Source organism: Amphiura filiformis, chromosome 7, assembly GCF_039555335.1.
Source record: "Amphiura filiformis chromosome 7, Afil_fr2py, whole genome shotgun sequence".
NCBI lineage: Eukaryota > Metazoa > Echinodermata > Ophiuroidea > Amphilepidida > Amphiuridae > Amphiura > Amphiura filiformis.
The window spans coordinates 17,427,811-17,447,787 of NC_092634.1; the positions used below are offsets into that span (position 1 = coordinate 17,427,811).

The window sequence follows — 19,977 nt, forward strand, 5'->3', positions numbered from 1 at the left end:
TGCGGGAATTATAAAAACATACAGTGGCCTTTTTAGATTTGATACGGCGCCGAAGATTTCAGCTGTTCCATATTAAAACTTAAACCCTGTTTCCAGACGATAATTTGTATGTTGTTACAAGGAATTCAAAGTAATTTTATCATCAAGGGACCATACGACATTGATCGTGAGCCAATCTGCATTTTGTTGCCTGCATAAATGAAATTCTGAAAGGACCATGACCTGATATTTTTGATAATTTCTTGGTAAGCTTAAAACGCATTGAAAACGTCAAATTGCAGTCACAAAATATATAATATAAATAAATCACCAAAGCGAATGGTAACGTAGGTATGTGGAAACGAACTGCATTAACAGTAACAAAGTATGTGCGCAAAGATTTGTCTTTGGCATGTCACTTTTTTGAAATATCACCAAAAACATCAAATTGTGGACAAAACGCCCCAAAATTTAAAACAAACACGAACCTTCAAAAATAAATACATATATTCGCTTCGCACTCGGCGGCCCAGTCACTATCTACCGCTGTGATTTGTGCTAACTCGTTATTTCCCCTCTCCGGATACCTGTATTTCAAGTTCGCCCATACCCCCACGCCTTAACAGATGAGAAAAAAAACAGATACAAAAAGATATTTCCTGACCGTAGACACCAGTGCATTATGAGTTTGTAGATGAATCACAGTTATACTGCCCTCTTTGTTCATTTATTACAGGTTATTACTATTTTGAGCAAGCTAGTAAAAGCTTTCAGCGCCATCACATTCCATTTCATTTCGGCAATGTCATACTCTAGAATTGGATGATTATATTATGTACGCTATAAGGAAAGCCGCCTACCTTGATTTCAGTGATGAACACAAATCAGAATTTAATAAAAACTTATATTATAATTAACTGTCCATCAAATACAAATTACCCTATTGGTCCAGATTTAGCGATCAGCAGTTTCAGAACATATTGTATTATAAAATAAAAAAACACATTTTTTTCCCAAAGTTCACCGTTTATACTATGAATAGCATCATCAATTATTTTTGCTATTCATAAAAACAACATTTGGTAAAAATCAATATGCCCTAACATGAGAATGATTACTAATTTCTCTCAATTTTCATCTGCTATTGCGATGATTTATTAAAGGTTTTATTAAGTTATCTGCATTGTTTGGTCCATTGCTTTTCAATAATTATACTCATCTATATTCTTTATATGGTTCTTGTTGCTTTTATTACTAAGTTACAAAGCATGAACAGTATGAATTTGGAAGAAAGTAAGAAAGAAAAGAAACATTCTACAGTTTGTCAATTCTCTATCTAGAAATTACAGCTCCTATACGAGGTTTGTTTGTACTTGCACGCGCTCTTTCTTTTTTCATTCATAAGATTAATAATAAATATTTATCACTATCAAACTGTGACTAGTTCATTGTCTTTTAAACTTTAATCGGAGTAAAACAAATAGCTATTCCTGTGTACGTCCACTCCTTGTTGGATATGCGATAATTGACTCGGAGGATTATGGGAAGTCGCGTGCATTCATCATCGCTAAATAACGCGAGAGAAGACGATAAAATGCAGCATTAGCTGCCGCCGGCCATCTGACTCCACGGTCCGTAAGAAATGTAACACTGATATTCTGTGTCAGATACTACCAAGCCATGTAGAAAAGGCTTTGATGTTGCCTTCTTTGCAATAAATGTACCTACGATATATTTTTCCCTTTATTGAAATTTTTAAGCACCCACTAACCCGCGAAGAAATATCATCAGCGATGCCAAGGAGTCCGCCATGTTTGATCGTCTGCTGAACTGTAACACTAACAAGGTAAGTTGAATGTCTCCAAACGTTTTTCTCAAGTTACGAAGCAAATGTGGATTTTAACTGCTGCATTAAACGACCAGAACGATTTAACAAATTAACATTTACAGCATTTATTTTCCTTTTCTGCACAAAATAAAATCACACATGCACTACTATTATAATGTTTGCAGTGTGAAGCTTGTGGAGCTTGTGCTGCAGTATAGCCTACATAGTGACGCGGATACCAGAAATAATGGTAAATCAGATTCTTTCAATTGATGATCAATGTTTTTAAGATATTTTCCTAAATTTTAATCATGAATGCCTGTCTGATGACAAGGACAGATTGTAGATATATACCATTTTATGTTTCATTACGTGAAGGATATAATATTGAAGTAATTATGTGTATTTTTTAAGAAAATAAATCTAGTCCGGTGTTGAACTTAAAGGCACTTATAGATATCAACAAAACATTATGGATTGGCAACTTTGATGCAAATATTGCTTGATGATTCTTACACCTACGTTTCAGTAATAGGTATTCGTCTATCATCATTATTAGCTTACATTTTTGGATCAGATAATGAATAAACGTCACGTATCTGAATAGTTTCTCAAATAACAAAAAACTTGATCAAGATTATAAGATCTGGGGTGCATTTTATTTACATTTACGATGTACCATTAGTCATAAATTCATCGTAAGTCCCAAACCATGCACCGTAACTACACAAAATATTTATTCAGTTAGAGTGGTGATGGGTTTTTGGACTTTACAATGGGTTTATAGGACTGAGGCATAGTAGTAAATAAATAAATGTAGATATTTATAGAGTAATGAAAGCGCTCACAGTTTACATTTATTTCGCTACCACGTAGATATTTAACAACATTTAGGAACCAACAATAACAACACCAGTATGAGTACCCCAAACAGCTCCCAAGTTACATCCTGGGTGGAGTGGGACAATCTAGATAAAGTGTCTTGCACAAGGACACAACGCGTTGGCCCTGACCGGGTTCAAACCCCCAAATTAAGACCATGAGTCGCCCAACATAACCGTTAGGTCAAAGTGCTCTCAACCCAACAAAACGTTTTCGACATCATTCCCAAAAGGTTAGAAAAGGTTACCAGGAAACGTTTAAATGTCGGGTTATATAAAAGACATATAAAGGGTATAAAACGTGTTCATAACATCAAAAACATTTGGTGATAACCTACTGCAAACATTCTAACATTATGTTATTTAAGTGTTGACAAAATATTTAGCAAAGAATGTTTGCAAAAATATTTTACATTAACATCTTGAAAAATGTTAAAAATATTGTTGTAGTGTGTTTTCATACCAAACGTTTTAAAACTTTTCCATGATCTTTATATAACCCGACATTTAATGTTATTGAAACGTTTTGATCTAAACCCAAACCCAAAATATAACATGTTAAAACGTATTAAAACATTTTTGTGTTTGCTGGGAAATGCACCCCTCAATTTGGAGTGCATCGATTACTGTCTCCATCGAAGTCTTATATTGTATAGGGAGTTAATTAAATCACTGTGAGATCCGTGTGCCAAGGCAAGATTCATTCTTACCTTTCTAAAACACCCATTCATAAAACGACTGTCATATCAGTACTCTCATGTGTCATCACAATTATTGGATTGCCATTTGAAAAGAGACGAAAAGAATTAAGTTGACCCTACATCAGGACGAGCACCCCCTTCCTCCCATCACAAATTAAGGTATGGCGAAATCTATGTACATTTCATTGTAGAAATGTTAGAGCAGGTTAGTCACCGCTAATGCAATCTTTTGAAATATTAGTGCTATGTTTAAATGAAATGGTTTAAGTATACTGCTTAAGTAAAATAAGAATGCCTATATGGAGTATCAAAACTAAAATGACATTGAATGCGGAACGTCATAGATGGGAAGTCGATGATGAGGCAAGGGTCGCTGAAAAAAGACACTGCATTGTATTACCTCTGAATGCTGCCCGTTAAGCAATTTATAGAAAACTAAATAAATATAAAAGGCCAAATATTAATCAAATCAAGTAATGACACTTAATAGTGTTAAAAGCATTCAATTGTCACTATCTAATACAGATCTTGGTTTAACAAGACACGGCTATGGCTGTGAATTTTGTTTAGATATGACAGCTGAGGAAACAGCATAAGCACATAATGAAGATATAATTTCGTTACATGAGTTGAAGTGCCTTATAAGAGTAAAATGGCGTTGGACAGGTTATTTGAAAAAGCCTGACAAAATAATAGTTGTTTGGGCTTATCTTTTGGCAAGTTGATGAAATTGATTTAAATTGACCCTACATCACTCCTTTCCTCCCATCACAAATTAACGTATAAGTAAAGATTGAAACTTGGTAACTGTTATTATATTAGAGCAGGTTAGTCACCGCTACTGACCGTTTAAAATCCTATACGAGTATATTTAAATGACAGCCCATTTACATGGCGTATCAAAACTAAAGCATTATTGAACACGAAACGTCGTAGAGGGGACGTTGATATGAGACAAAGGTCACTGTGCAAGATAGAAACAGCATGCTGTACATGAGACTATTGCCCTTTATACAAGTTATATATAGAAGACTAAAGTCTGTGGCAAAATAATATGTCAAAGCAAGTAAATGACACTTATGTTATGTTCTGAAAAGCATTAAATTGTCGCTATCTATATTAGGGTCTTGGTTGAACAAATTATATGGTCTTTACTCTCAGACGCAGACACGGCTGTAGCTGCGAGTTTTGTTTAGATTTGACAGCTGAAGAAGCAGAATAACCACACAGAGAAGATTTAATTTCGTTACATGAGTTGAAGTACCTTATCAGAGTAAGATGGCGTTTGGGCAATCTGTCAACGAGGCAACATAACATAATAGAGTAAAGATAACAGATTATTTCAAAAAGGCCTAACAAACTAATAGCTGAATAGGGTTATTTTTGCAAGTTAATATGACAGAACGCGACCATCGCTTATTTGAATACTTTTGAATCTCAAAAAATATTTTAAATGCGTAGCTTAGTAAAGTTAAAGTTTCCATGTCGTATCATGGCATTTTGTTGAACAATTCTGAAATTGATTTGAAAACATTTGATCCCAAGTTTTGTTTGGCTTTTTTAAATTCGTAATTTTATATTTTATAAAAATTAATGATTTTGATGCGCTGTAATGGTTATGTATTTTGAAATTTTACGTATGGATATGTTAATTTGCCCATTTTAAGTTCATAATTGTGTGATGAATTATTTTGATGTATGTATTAATGTGACATCGACTGAACAAGTAAACAATTCAAAAGAAGAAATTAATCACAATAAAATGCCATTTCAAGAGAGACCAAATGAATTAAATTAACCCTTCATCACTCCCTTTTCAAATTCTGATCGCAAGTTAAAGAATAAGCAATGATGGAAACTTGGTTAGTTTCTTTATGTTATAGCAGCCCAGCAAACACAAAAACGTTTTTAAATAACGTACACTTTATATAACCCGACATTTAAACGTTTTCTGACAACCTTTTATAACCTTTTGCGAATGATGTCGAAAACGTTTTGTGTTTGCTGGGAGGTTATTCAACGTTATTGATCGTTTGAAGTTGTTTAAATGACAGCCTATATTTATATGGAGTATCAAAACTAAAGCATTATTGAACACGAAACGTCGTAGAGGGGAAGTTGATGAGGAGGCAAAAGGTCATCACTGTGCGGATAGAAATAGCATGATGTACATGGGACTTTTGCCTTGCCCTTTATACAAGTTATAGAAGACTATATAATAATGTCTGTGGCAAAATAATATGTCAAAGCAAGTAAATGACACTAATGTTATGTTCTGAAAAGCATTACATTGTCGCTATCTATAATATGGTCTTGGTTTAACGAATTATATGGTCCTTACTGTCAGACGCAGACACGGCTGTAGCTGGGAGTTTTGTTTAGTTTTGACAGCTGAAGAAGCAGAATAAGCACATAAAGAAGATTTAATTTCGTTACATGAGTTGGAGTACCTTATCAGAGTAAGATGGCGTTTGGGCAATCTGTCAAAGAGGCAACATAACATAATAGAGTAAAGATAACAGATTATTTTTAAAAGGCCTAACAAACTAATAGCTGAATAGGGTAATTTTTGCAAGTTAATATGACAGTACGCGACCATCGTTTATTTGAATACTTTTGAATCTCAAAAAACATTTTAAATGCGTAGCTTATCAAAGTTAAAGTCTACATGCCGTATCATGGCATTTTGTTGAAAAAATCAGAAATTGTTTTGATCCCAAGTTCTGTTTGACTTGCTTGAATTAACTAATTCTACCCCCCCTTCTTCAAATTCTTATCGCAAGTTTAGGGATAAGCAATGATGGAAACTTGGTTTCATTATGTAAGAGCAGGTTAGTCAACGTTATTGATCGTTTGAAGTTGTTTAAATGACAGCCTATATTTATATGGAGTATCAAAACTAAAGCAATATTGAATACGGAACGTCGTTGATGGGACGTTGATGAGGAGACAAAAGGTCACTGTGCGGATAGAAACAGCATGCTGTACATGGGACTATTGCCTTGCCCTTTATACAAGTTATAGGAGACTAAATAAATGTCTGTGACAAAATAATATGACAAAGCAAGTAAATGATACTTGTTATGTTCTGAAAAGCATTAAATTGTCGCTATCTAAATTTATATTATGGTCTTGGTTGAACAAATTACATGGTTTTTACTAGACGCAGACACAGCTGTAGCTGCGAGTTTTGTTTAGTTTTGACAGCTGAAGAAGCAGAATAAGTACATAATGAAGATTTAATTTCGTTTACATGAGATGAAGTACCTTATCAGAGTAAGATGGCGTTGGACAATCTGTCAACGAGGCAGCATAACATAATAGAGTAGAGATAACAGATTATTTTTAAAAGGCCTAAAAACTAATAGCTGAATAGGGTTATTTTTGTTAATATGACAGTACGCGACCATCGCTTATTTGAATACTTTTGAATCTAAAAAAAATATTTTAAATGCGTAGCTTATCAAAGTTAAAGTCTTCATGTCGTATCATGGCATTTTGTTTACAAAATCTGAAATTGTTTTGAACACATTTGATCCCAAGTTTTGTTTGGCTTGCTTGCAATTTTTTCTAATTCGTAAATTTATATTTTATAAAGGTAAATGATTTTGATGCGCTGTATTGGTTATGTATTTTGAAATTTTATGTATGGATATGTTAATTTGCCCATTTTAAGTTCATAATTGTGTGATAAATTATTTTGATGTATGTTTTAATGTGACATCCACTGAATAACTAACCAATTCACAAGAAGAACAAAACAAAACAAATCACAATAAAATTGCCTTTTCATGAGAGACGACATGAATTAAATTAACCCTACATTCCCCCTTCTTCAAATTCTTATCGCAAGTTTAGGGATAAGCAATGATGGAAACTTGGTTAGTTTCATTATGTAAGAGCAGGTTAGTCAACGTTATTGATCATTTGAAGTTGTTTAAATGACAGCCTATATTTATATGGAGTATCAAAACTAAAGCAATATTGAATACGGAGCGTCGTAGATGGGACGTTGATGAGGAGGCAAAAGGTCATCACTGTGCGGATAAAAATAGCATTCTGTACATGGGACTATTGCCTTGCCCTTTATACAAGTTATAGGAGACTAAATAAACGTCTATGACAAAATAATATGACAAAGCAAGTAAATGATACTTATGTTATGTTCGGAAAAGCATTAAGTTGTCGCTATCTATATTATGGTCTTAATTGGTTGAACGAATTACATGGTTTTTACTATCAGACACAGACACGGCTGTAGCTTCGAGTTTTGTTTAGATTTGACAGCTGAAGAATCAGCATTATGCACACAATGAAGATTTAATTTCGTTACATGGTTTTAAGTGCCTTATAAGAGTAAGATGGCGTTGGACAAGCTGTCAACGAGGCAATAAAGCATAATATAGATAAAGGGGGTTTATTTTCCAAAAGACCTGTAAAACCAAATGCTGCATGCTGCCTGTATTAAAATTTAATCTACGTCCCGTAGAAGAAAAAAGGAATTCATATAGCGCTCAAAATAATGAAAATCATCATGGATAGAATTACTTTCGCGATTGCAGTTACACCTATCTTCCATGTATAGTTGTTTTTGACTTGGAAGTTAGCTTTGAACATGATATGTTGAATCGGCAATGTAAATTTAATCGTAAAATTGGTTGTCCTTCTGTTGACAAATTCCTTTTCAAGGATTATATTAGTAAGTAAACAGATAAAAACCATGTTTTTAAGTGCTTTAGCCGTACAGCTTTCGCAAAGATAAACAATAAAGAACTAAATCATATATAAAGTGTTTTGATTTTTTGTTCCTAAATCCATCACAATGGATGGACCATTCAAATCACATTAAAAAAACCTATGTTTCTTGTCATGACAAAAGCAGACTTTTTAGCAGCAACAGGCAATTATGACGAATGACTTATTTTCGTGACAGAAATATTTTTGAATCAATTGACCTCAAACACCTATATAGATATTACAGAATCGTTATAGAGCAATGATGTTGAAGAGAGCGTCACATCGAGTGGGCAATTAACTTTAGCTTAGCTACAACGCAGGGCATCTCTGTTGTAGTAAATGTAAGTTGTTGCACAGTCATTACAGTAAGAGACGAACAAGAAGTACATGTACTTGTACGCAGATAAAACAAAATAATTTAAGGATTCCATTTTTTCGGAATACCACTAAGTGTTTATCAAATTACAATACCTCAAGATATAACAACCACACCCCGCACATTGACTCCACACCCACTCACCCCATATTTACTTATTCATGCTCATGGGTCCCTACACATGTTCAATTTTCATTGAAGCCATTTAAAAGGGGTCATGTGAATTTTAACAGCACAAGATAATACTATTTGAGAGCCTACCGTTGGCGTGATTTGAGGTCAATTACCCACGTTTCCTGCGGTTATTCGATGCATTTTCTGGGAGAGGTTTTTTTTTTTTTGAGAGAGAGAGAGCTGAGAGAAACAAAGTGACATGTCATGCATATAATTACAAACAAATGAAATACACTCGGCTAAACTGTTTTCTTCAAGATTGTAATAAGTGAAAACTGCATATACGAATTTTAAATAAAACGATAAAATCTTGTTTTAATTTTGTACTTTAATTTTAATCAGTTGTTATTTTGTCTTTTTATACAGTTGATCGTTAAATTGAATTCCAATTGGATAAAGTATGGCACAGTCCCTTTTAATGCTCTGCTGGTTAGAGATTTCAATTGCTTTATTGTAACGTCTATCAGCTATTACATTACGCTCTTTAATAAATTAATTTTTAGTGGATCAATTTCCTGATATCAAACATTGACGAACTTTAACTTACCCCCACATTACTCTATATCTCTTGGTGCAACATTACATAGTAGAAATATGATATTGACCAGTTCATTAGCGCTATGAACAATAATGTATAATAAGATAAATATGCAACAGATGTTAAACATTATTCATGATAGATAAGAGACTCTTACCATACAGTTATGTATTTTATCATCTCAGTTCAGCTCACACGCATGTTCATATATTGCTTCATCAATGGCATCTCAATTATGTCAATCCACTCGGCTACCCATACGGTACGTGACTTGCTTGGGTATAATGTATTATGTTGGAAGATAAGTGATTCAGACGTTAGGAAAATAAAGTTGAGGTTGCATGATGATAGCACGATTGAAGGTTTAAGCAAATACTTATTAAGTTCGTTCGATTTGTAACATTTGCATAAATTTGATTTACTTTTAAAATATAATATCTATTAATGTTAAAATGCGTGTAATATTATATAAAAACTGATGCAATTTAGCAATTTAGGTAGCCTTAATAATACAAAACTACCAAATACTATTTTTGTCTCGTATAATCAAAAATTTATTGATCTAGAAAAACAGAATATGAATGTTCAATCAATCGAAGCTAAGCACGAAGTCACAATATAAGACAAGACTGCAAAAATTAATCAAACAAAAATATATTGAATGCATATCAGAATCAAGGATATTGGCATCCCTGTTGATTTCCCACCTCATACCTACGGTATAAAGACATTCCTGGTTTGCTGCCTCTGGTTGAAATATGAGCCTGTCGAACCCATCACAGAAGTCTCGTGTTGTAAAGGTTGGAGGTAACTCGCCGTTCAAATACAATCTGCACAGCTGACATATTTTCGTTATAATTATGTTCTCTAAATCGGTTTGTCACTTTGAAATCATTATAGCATAATTGACCAGAAGGGTTTTTATTAGCGTGGTGCATCTAGCGCTTTTTTATACTATATCTATTAAATAAGGGCATAATGCTATTTAAGTTGTGATAAAGCGAGTACGTGATAAAATGTAGTGGTGTTGTGTAAAGCTGTTGGGGAGAATGAGAGAGGGAGAGAGAGAGAGTGAGGGAGAGAGAGAGAGACAGAGAGATGAAAAAATCTGAACATGATCAAAAACTTGAACCTGACACTCGATATTCATATAACACAAGAGGTACTTTGTCGCTCATGTATACGACGTATTGAATGGTAGGCCATGGGGGATTGAAATTGTGTCGAGTATATCTTTGAACTAAATATCACAGTTATTGAATCAGGAGTGGCTATGTGTAGACATCTCTTGTAGAATATGTTGACATATTTGATTAAAAAATGTGTTTTATATTGAGTAAATGTTAGTTTTTTGTTAGCTATTAGCAGGAAATATATAAGATAAAGTAGTATTTTATTAATACACGTGTCAGATGACACGGATGTAATATGCAACCTTCACTATATTGAAAAAACTCCAAAAGCGTCTCCCACGAATCGATTAATTCCTCTAACTTTCTCTAACTGGCTTTGTTGCAAATGCAGTCTTAGAGAATTGAAAATGTTTTTGTTGAAACTTGACGAATCGGTTAAACAACCATTGCTATACATATTTTTATTTTTGTTTGAGAGGAATCCGGTTCTGTAAAAACACATTATATCAACAGCATTATAGTGTTGGCGTACCATTTACATTTTACATTTGCTGTGGTATTTTTATTGGGAGCAATCCATTGAGGTTTCTTTTTAATGAATATGCCCTGTTATGTCTGTCTTTTTCACTCCACTGGCAAATCTATTAACTCACTCTCTTCTGATTTAATTTAAAAGTAAAGCATTTTAGTTTGGTATACGTTAAAATTGCAATCATCCGGCAAACACAAAACGTTTTCGACATCATTCGCAAAAGGTTATAAAAGGTTGTCAGAAAACGTTTAAATGTCGGGTTATATAAAGAGTATATTAAGGTTATAAAACGTTTTCATAACATTAAAAATCATTTTTTGATAATCTACTGCTCAGCAAACAAAAATGTTTTACAGAAAACGTTTAAATGTCGGGTTGTATAAAGGGTATAAAAACGTTTTAATAACATTCCAAAAACATTTTTGAAAACTTAATACAAAACATTTTAAACAGAATGTTATTTTGGGGTTGAAAAAATATTTTGCTAAAAATGTTTGCCCAAAATATTTGTAATAACGTTTTAAAAACGTTTTCATGACCTTTATATAACCCGACATTTAAATGTTATTAAAAGGTTTTGAAAAAAATATTTTAAGAACATTTCTGTGTTTGCTGTGTGCAAATATTTTAACATAATGTTATTTAAGTGTTGACAAAATATTTGGCAAAAAATGTTTGCAAAAATAGTTTACAATAACATTTTTGAAAACATTTTAAAAATATTGTTGCAGTGTGTTTTCATACAAAATGTTTTAAAACGTTTTCATGACCTTTATATAACCCGACATTTTAATGTTATCAAAACGTTTTTATGTAAACCAAAAGCCAAAATATAACTTATTAAAAACGTTTTTAAAACGTTTTTGTGTTTGCTGGGATAGTGACGTTTTCAAAAAATAAACGAGTGCGCGTATATCTCATTGTTGATGTACAGAGTTAGAAGTTTCTAAGTATAAGTTACATCCGAATACAAATACATCCAAAAAAGAAAGTCTCCACACATTGGAGTCAAAATGAATTGGAAGCAGTACATTTGATACAAACATTTGAAGAATTTTGTTATCTGCAGTTTGATACCACGCTTGTGTAAAACAAAATCAAAATGATCGACAAATTACCGATTAAATGAAGTTAAGTTAAAGCCATATTATAACATTTGCTGAGGAAGACGCCCTCACTGAATTTTTAAAATTCCTTTTTTTACACGATTAAATTGTACTTTATTAAATCAATATACCCTGCAAAAATCAAGACTCTAGGGGCTGTAGTTTTGTCAAAATCCGAGATTTTGAATAAAACGCCGGAATGGAATTATTAGTCGAACGCATACACGATGTTCATAACACACAGCACGTACACGGCGTGCGGGACGGTCATATACACAACAAAGGGTCGTACCACAACATGACCGTATTGGCGACATGTGCGCTGGTAGTAAATTCCAATTTTCTTTGCTTTGCATGCCGTAGTTGTTCGGCTCAAAAATAAAAGGGGATATATCTGACAGTAAAAGCTAACACTTTATGGAAAGAAATGCTAATCTATTTTGTTTCAACTATGCATAATGAAACTGCAATCAAGTTGGGTTTTTATCGACGATACACAATCGATGACACTCGCAAATAACAGTTTCTCAAAGGTTTAACATTTTTCATGTTAGTAGGTATCCATGAGCATGAATAAGTAAATGTGGGTGTGTGGGTGTCGCGTGGATATGTGGGGTTAGTGTGTTTGATTTCTATCTTGAGGTATCTTCATTTGGTAAACACTAGTGGTATTCCGAAAATGGAATCCTCACAATATTTTCTTTATCTGCGTACATGGTTTTACATGTACTTCCTGTTTGTCTTTTACTGTAATGACTGTGCAACAACTCACAATTACTACAACAGAGATGCCCTGCGTTGTAGCTAAGCTAAGTTAATTACCCACGTTATGTGACGCTCTCTTCAACATCATTGCTCTATTACGATTCTGTAATATCTATATAGGTGTTTGAGGTCAATTGATTCAAAAATATATCTGTCACGAAAATAAGTCATTCGTCATAATTGCCTGTTGCTGCTAAAAAGTCTGCTTTAGTCATGACAAGAAACATGATTTGAATGGTCCATCCTATTACGATTCTGTCATTATCTATTATGTATTTGAGGTCAATTGATTTTAAAGTATTTCATTAATTTCTATACACGTCATTCCGATTTTTGCTTGCACAAATGTCCACGGAAGCTTTTTTAATGTGTTTAATTCTTACAGGCATTACCAGCCATGTACATACATTTCCAACATGGCAGGAAAACAGCTAATGGATTAGAAAGTGACTCTGACCATGCTTGCTGACGGATTAGCTCATCGGTTCTTGTTTCATTTCTATAAGCACAATGTTTGAAGTAATTATGACTATAGGAATTTAAAAAGAACAATTAAGATCCAAAATGCGTCTGAATAGACTTTTCTTTTGTTTAATAGGTTAAGCCGTCGTAACAGCTTAATTAAAATGTTATGTTATCGGGGTTTTATTTAGATACGAGGATTTGCATCTTGTTAAGAGAAGTCGTTTTTATTTTTCTTCAAATTTTATTTAAAAGGAATGGCTAAAATTTAAAAGACTGCAGTCGCGAATTTAAAATCAATTTTTGATTTAAAGGATAGCAAAGTATATTAAATGCATAACGTCTATTGTACTTACGTAAAATTTGAAGATATTATGGCTATCTTGTAGTGTTGCAAGTATACACCATAGAAGTATAGCAAGCGAAAATATTATTGTTGGCGTTGATGTGTAATTAAAACATGAATATAAGTTACAGATATAACATTACAATCTTTCATATTGTCTTAAAATAAACAGTCTGCAGCACATTAACTCGTTATGCATTGACGACACAAAATGATGATATGTTTAATGCAATACGAAAAATAAAGGATAGTTTTATGAGTATTTCAGGCTGATTTTGAAAACTTATAAAGAATACTAAGTAGTCTAATGCAAGCCTAGAGTAAGAAATAATTGATGCATTTGAAGATTTTTTAGCAATTTATTACAAGAGCTAGTAAATGTTATTAAAATTTGTAGTATAGCAACGTATATTCACACGTTGAATTAAATTAACAATACCCACAATACTTAGCTACATCCGTCGAGATACTGTTCATCGTTTGATAGAATAAAAGGCGTTCGCGTATTGGGTCAAACGTCATTACGAAAATGTTATTAAGGTAGAAAAAGCTGTGATAAGGCAAATATCATTATGTTTAGGATCTTTGGATAAGGTAACTTTCACTTGAAGTAATGTAATACGACACAGCAACATATGAGAGGAGAAATCGGGAGAGAAACATGCTATTCGCGCTCCCGATTCGTGCATCACGGGAAGTTATGTAATCTGTTTTCGGAAATTTCGGTAAATAAACTTTTCATCGCGTTGCATGCCCGTGTTGTTTAATAACATCATCTATTTCAAGACAGACAAATATTTTCCCTCGTCAAATAAACAACTCGCGTGGCTGATGATGATGAAAAGATTGCAGATAGCTAGATAGAACGCTTGTTTTGTTCAGTAAGTTCACTGAGTTATTTTCCACGGTGTCCTTGAATCTTGAGCTCTGCGACAATACGCTTTAGGCAATAAGGTTCCTTCCAAATCACCTGTTTTGAGACAGCTAAACAATAAAGTTTGACTCCCTGTATTCGATATTTGCCCAGTCAATTAAAATAAGGATAATTTGAAAAGATGAAATCAAAAGAATCTCGATTAAAATTTAATAACATTTAAAGAGCATTAATTGGTAATCTGTTGCAGCTTCACCTCAAATGTCATAGTGTGTGTATATTTAGACCACAAACAATGATGTGATCAAACTATTCTATTTTTTGAAACATAATAGCAAGGTTCACCTGTTTCGAAATAAATGTGCAGTGGCCATTAAATCTGATATTCAAAACATCGGATGCAGACGATGTTCGTATTAATGCTATACCGTAAAACCTCGTCTACAAGCATATATAGTATGTTTGATGAAAGCTAAGTTCATACAAAACTAGCGTAAATATGCCAATACAAAATATTGGTCTTACAATAATACTTGTTCGTATATGCTTGGATCTGTCATTTATTTGCTCAAACTCCATAATGGCACCGGGATTAATTTAGCTTTCATCTGAAGCACTCTGTATGCTTGTAGACGAGGTTTTACGGTATTTTAAAAGAATATTACAGAATCAGCTAAATTGCAAGAAAATAATATACCAGTTTTCAGTCAATTTCTATTCGATTATACAGAACCAGATAAAGCAAATTATGAGGAAATGCTGTGAAAATCACTTTGCTTTACTGTAATATTATTTGAAATAGGAGTACCTAGAGCCCAAAACAGCGCTGTGCCATGCATACCAATAGCCTCGAAGAGAAAAAATTAATAGAATTTTACTAAATTGTTCAAACTTCGAAGAAAAAAACCGATTCTGACTGAATTCATCTATGGCTTATTTTACCGATAAAAACGTATTGGGTATTGTGATTATTTAATTTCTTAATTTCGTCAAGTTTAACTCAAGTTATTATTGCTGAGAGGGGGAAACAAAAAGGAATTAAAATCACTATGGACAACATCCCCTCATACCAACTATACTAAGATTTTGAGCAGTTGTCAAGATGAAAAAGACTCTTTTTACCTTTACTTGTGATGAGCTGACTCTGAAGAAATTTAATAAGGCGCTGCAAGAAATGTGAGAGGAAACGCGGATTTCCCTCCAAGAGAGTTCGTAAATGTAATGTTAAACCTTCCGTTACATGTTTTAACATGCGTTTACACATATTATTATTTTAGATAAATGCTCACATACTCAGAACATCATATTTACAATATAAATAAACATACAAAATCAAACCTTCTGGCTCATCAGGAAAATATTTAAGGCTAAAAATGACCGGTGTTTTACTACTGTAACGATGTGAAAAGAAAAGGATCGGTCTGTCAGTTGTTGAATATGTATCTATCCATCAGTTACTTAAGGATAAAGTGGATGAAGCAGGTACTCAAGCCGAAACAATATGTTTATAGACATTTTCGGGTTGAGTTTTAAAGGCGTTCTGTTTCCAAAAATGTATTTTGTTTTAAAAGCTGTGACTTTACTTTATGGCTAAGTTAGTTTGATTTCTTCACATAAATTATGTAAGTTATTTAAGCGCTTAAACTGGAATCATTTTAGGGTAGAACTATTTTTCTACATTTGAGTACTTGGTATTCCTTGACCACTGCACTTATTAATATTTTTTTAAATCAATCCAAAATCTATGTTTCTACGAGGGGGCGAAGGTCATAATGCTGCCAAAAGTTTCTTCAATCATTTGATTAGATTTTTTGATTGTCAAATCCAAAAATACTCACTAGTTTTAGACTTTCGCCATCTTGGCTGATGGCTTCTTCAGAATGACCATTGGGATCCACTTTTCCCGCGGGATTGGCCGCTGCTTCCGGCGTTTTTCACATCCCCCTGTGGCTAAGTTCTTATTAGTGGATCCTATACATGGTCTAGAGAGTAACTCCCGATGTCCCTGTTGACTGTCTTGTTCCCCCGTCTTCTAATCCAAATTGCTTCTCTGATCAGTCTTGTTTGTTGGTTTCCGTCTTTCTCAAGTAACTCAAGTAATCTCGTCTACGAGATTGGTTGCAAAGGGTGCGACAAGTCGTACATTGGCGTTGGTGAGTAATGCTAAAAGAACACCAAAAAGTTGCAAACAGAAAATACACCAGAACAATGTCAGAACAAAACAAATCCGCCATAACTGACCACATCGCAATCGAGAACCATGTTATCAATTGGGAGGAGCCTAAGTTACTTGAGAAAGACGGAAAAATTAACGATTGAATGCGATTTGTTGCGGTTTGAAAATTGCAATGTTAATTACTGTCTGAAAGGGTACTTTTGAATCGTTGTCAACCATGCGTACTGTCGCTCACACTCGCCAACTGCCGCTTCCTTCAGGCGAGTGGAATATAATGATGATGTTAGGCAATTTATTGTCTTCAACCAATCAGGGTTCAGGGCCATGCACTCTACCTAAACTTGCCTTCTGGAAGTCACAGATTATTTGCTCGACAACTTCAGCTCTGGGCTTTATACGGGCGTCATCTTTTTAGATCTGAAGAAGGCTTTCGATACCGTGCACCACAAAGTCCTTCTTCATAAACTCCAGAGTTTTGGTGTGCATGGCCATGAACTCAGATGGTTTGAATGTTACCTTTCTGATTGTCAACAGGTTACTAAAATAGGTGATAATGTGTCTAGCCCAGCAGCAGTCAAGTTTGGTGTCCCCAAGGATCAATCCTTGGGCCCCTTCTTTACGTTGTACATAAATAACCTTGCCAATGTTGTCACTGACACTAACTCTAAAGTCACCTTATATGCTGATGACACAGCTATTTTTGTTACGGGTAAGTCTGTCAGTGATATCAACGACAGAATGAATAGAGAAATCAGTAAGGTTGCTAAGTGGCTTAACAAAAATTATCTCACCCTCAATGTAAAAAAGACCAAGGCTATGCTTTTATGTACCCAACAAAAAATGTCTCGTAAAAATGATGATTTGAAGGTGTATATAAATAATGCTTTAATTGAAAATGTGTATAAATTCAAGTATCTGGGTGTGTGGCTGGATCCAGCTCTAAACTGGAATGAGCAAATTAACAAAATCTGTAAAACTGTTTAAAAACGTAATGGTCTGCTGCGCAGACGCAGAAAGGTTTTACCTCAAAAAAACCTCAATCTCCTGTTTAAGGCTCTTATTTTACCTCACATGGACTACTGCGACTCAGTGTGGGGAAATGCTGGTACGACCCTACTGAAAACGCTTGACAGGTTGCAAAACACTGCTGGCAAAATAATTCTTGGTCTCCCACGTGGATACCCCACTGATGTTCTTCTAAATACCTTGAAGTGGGACAAACTTGATGCCCGTCGCAATATCCACCTTAACATCATGGTCTATAAGAGCCTTAGCAACATCCTCCACTCCCCTTTATGTAACATCTTTTCCACAGTCAGTAACAGTCATGGCCACTCCACTAGATCTGCATCCCAAGGTAATCTTGTCCTTCCAACTAACCGAAGTGCCTCTGCCAAAAGAAAATTCTCCTCCAGAGGTGCACTGTCCTTTAATCTTTTTCCTACCAGAGCCAAAAATCCGTTGCCAGCTACAGTCGGTTATTTTAAATATGCTTGCAAGTAAGTTTCACTTTATGATGTCCTATAGTGCAATATCACTGTTTTTATCATTGTTGTTTGTATGCAAATGTTATGCCTAGCTGGTCTAGTTCTTATTGTATTAATAATTTTGTTAAATTGTGCAATCTGATATATACGTAATGTAATGTATTTTAATATGTATTGGTTTTTTTTTTTATGTTTTAAGTTTGACCCCTGGGCCAAACTGAAAAACAGTGTTTTGTTACCCAGGCAAAAGAAGTTTTAATAAATAAATAAATAAATAAATGTAATTTGCACATTACACATTGAAATTAGTTGCTAACTTTTCAAATTGCCTGGAGCTTTCAGGAACTGAAACCAACGAAAATTGCACCAAATTGTGTTTATTCATAATTTTCTACACACAATATTAAGTTCAACATTCTTAAAGCAAATCCAATTTTGATGTTACATACCTCGATCAATGACAGTTTCGTGCTAACTGCTGGAGATGACGATGGTGGCGCTGTTGGTTTTAGGACTTGGTCATATATGTCCCTTCGTCTCTGTTGAGTGTTTTGGCCCCCGTTTTCCTCATCCAGATGGCTTCATTGAGGTGCAGGGATTGGTCATTCAATTTGAGAAAGTGCTAGAACGAAACTGTCGTTTCGAGGTAAGTAACATCAAAATTGGATTTGCTCGAAGAACTGATTTGAACTTAATATTTCATTGACAATCCAGATGAACTTATTTGCGGTTCTGCACAAAATGTTCAAAGTTAAGTCCACTAAAACAAAGTCCGCTTAAACAAGATTAGTTGGGACGCGATTTGTGCTTACAAATTGTTCAAAGGTATAACCACTTACACAAATAGGGAACGCTCTTTTTTGGGCGTGTTTAGTTGTTACATGTTTTAGCCAACATTCCCGTTCTGCATTACCAGCCATGTACATACTAGCTGTTTTTCCAACATGGCAGGAAAACAGCTAATGGATTAGAAAGTGACTTTGACGGATTAGCTCATCGGTTCTTGTTCCATGTCTGTAAGCACAGTGTTTGAAGTAATTATGTATAAGGAATGAACAATGATGAACATTTAAGATATCTTTTCTCAGAATTCAAGTATATTTAAATGCGTCTCAATAGAGGTTATGTTTCGTTTGTTTAATCGGAGTAGGTCGCCGTAATAGCTTAATTGAAATGTGATAATGAAATCGGTTTTTTGAAGATACGAGGATCTCTATCGTGTTAATAGAATTACCTGACCTGCGCACATGATGTAATACGACTGCATTCACTAATTTAAAGGTATAATTTAAATGATAGCCAAGTACTTTTATGTATAATGTCTTATTTAAGTACTTACGTAGAATGAATGATTTGGAAATGTTATAATCATTTCATCATCTGTTTAATTTATAAGTGGTCATATTTTAGAGTTTTGCACATATATACTATTGAAGTGCAATAAGCAAAAACGTTAGCGTTGACGTGTATGTGTAATTAAAACATGAATGCAAGTTACAGACATGGCATTGTGAGTTTCTGGACGCCAAAGATAACACTCTTCACAGTGTCTTAAAATAAACAGTCTGTAGCACATTAACTCGTTGTATATTTACGTCACCAAAATGATGATAAGTTAAAAGCTATACGAATATAATGATAGTTTCACTAATATTTTCGATTGAATTTGAACAATATTAGAGAGAAAGAATCTAATACATAGAGGCAGAAATACTATTATTATGTATAAGATGGCTTTACAGATGCAAAAATATTTAAGCAATGTATTGCAAAAGCTAATAAATCTTGTTTATTGAAACTTCTAGTATAGGGACATGTAAAACATTCACACGCTAATTTAAATTAACACTTCCCACAATGCTTAGCTACCTCCGTCGGGATA

At 34.0% G+C, this 19,977-nt stretch overlaps 1 protein-coding gene across 1 annotated transcript in view; it reads left to right on the top strand.

Annotated features, from left to right (window-relative positions):
* Window positions 1-1,514: 1,514 nt before the first annotated feature.
* Window positions 1,515-19,977, top strand: part of LOC140156820 (popeye domain-containing protein 3-like) — a 50,103-nt gene continuing 31,640 nt past the window's right edge. The window contains exon 1 of the mRNA XM_072179809.1: window positions 1,515-1,825. The gene's annotated coding sequence lies outside the window, so the exon portion shown is untranslated. The remainder of the gene's footprint in view (window positions 1,826-19,977) is intronic.